Source organism: Myotis brandtii, unplaced genomic scaffold (assembly GCF_000412655.1).
Source record: "Myotis brandtii unplaced genomic scaffold, ASM41265v1 scaffold45, whole genome shotgun sequence".
In the NCBI taxonomy this organism is placed as follows: domain Eukaryota; kingdom Metazoa; phylum Chordata; class Mammalia; order Chiroptera; family Vespertilionidae; genus Myotis; species Myotis brandtii.
The window spans coordinates 5,375,689-5,377,252 of NW_005367209.1; the positions used below are offsets into that span (position 1 = coordinate 5,375,689).

At 44.2% G+C, this 1,564-nt stretch overlaps 1 protein-coding gene across 1 annotated transcript in view; it reads left to right on the forward strand.

Annotated features, from left to right (window-relative positions):
• The window catches only part of TMEM230 (transmembrane protein 230), a 12,137-nt gene that overhangs the window by 224 nt on the left and 10,349 nt on the right, over positions 1-1,564 (forward strand). The gene's annotated exons all lie outside the window — the stretch shown is intronic.

Sequence of the window (1,564 nt, forward strand, 5' to 3'; positions counted from 1 at the left end):
ACCGGTTGAGTTTGTTTTCGGTCAGAATTCCTGTGGGTTCTTACTTCTCTTCCTGGCGAGGTCCGGAGACGGGCAGGAAAGTAGTGTGTGTGCAGGCGCGTCGTGCGGCACTGCTGTTACTTTTAAAATGACTGCAACACTGAGGGGCTGAGGGAATTGGGGGGTTGCGTTGGAGTTGGTAAAAACCCTGTTGGGAACTTTGAAAACATCGATTCCCGTACTTCCTTTTCCCTCTTAGAATTCTTATTCCTCTCCCCTCTCCCTGACGGCCTGCGCTTTTTTGTCTTGTGGCGGGTGTATGAGTAGTTAATGGCAGAGCACATAAACTTTGACTAATGCAAATCAGAGGTGATTAAATGCCCTCCTAAACCCCCACATATAGGTAGTTTGAACTTTAAGTTTGATAGAATTAAGTTTAGATTATCATGTAATCGGATCGCAACATTTAAAAACCTCGTATAAAAACCAACAACAATAATAGGCCAAGAGTAACTTTTGCGCAGCCATGTAATCAAGCCAAAACTAAACCTCATTGCAGTTTGAGTCCCCTCTTTCTGCGCATAAAAAAAATCCATTGTGTACAACTCACCGCACTCCCTCTCAGCTGCTGGATGGGATGCGCCTGTTTCATCACTTCAGTAATAGAGCCAATTAGATCTTCGAACTAGTTGAATTTTGTTATTTAGCACCTTTTAGGGCGGCATATAAGTTAGCATACTCTTTTTTTTTTTCAATACTTGATATCTGCACCAGCATGTAATTACTAAAAAGGGATATGAGCATTTAGCACCATTTCCTTTAGAAAGCTGCTTAGTTTAGGTTAAATGGAGGCCATTTAACATAACTCACTAATATCTGGGATTACGTACATATAAAGCACCTGCCACCTAACCAGTAATTATTTACTGCCGTTACTGTAATGATTATTTATAAAGTGTCATACAGAGGAAGGTCAGGCTTTGCTTGTTTGTTTTTTTGTGGCGGGCTGGCATGGCCATGGCATACTCAGCCCCAGGGCGCCTTATGTGTCGTGCCAGCTCAGCCAGGTTCGGTGAGCCTGAGTGGGGGCAGTGAAGGATTGAGAAAAGACAAGAGAAGAAAGCTGGGTCTCGGTGGGACGCTGCCCTCTCTGATGGAGAGAGACAGCAGCGCCAGAGACCACAACCCGTGTCTTTATTTTATAGCCGGATTCCACGAGGCAAAGTAAGGGTGTGGTCAAGATGTTTACAACATTCTCGTGGGTTTTGATCCTACTCAATTACATGCACCTGAACTCTATCAAGCCCACATCATTCAGGCACCTGGGGCGACGTGTTCGGATCATAGGTTCAAGCTTACAAGTATAGCTGTTGGCTGTAATTGTGCTGGGAGGGCCCTGCCCTCCAAGCTGGGACTTGCACGTGGCAATGAGAGGACTGTGCCCTCTCATCAGTCCAAGGCTTGAACTTGTCCAAACACTGTAGCCGCTCTCCACATTTTTTTATATTGCCCTTATTGAAATACCTAATTTTCTCTTTTAGAAGAAATCAAATAGCTTCACGATCAAAATAGATTTACTTCTTTT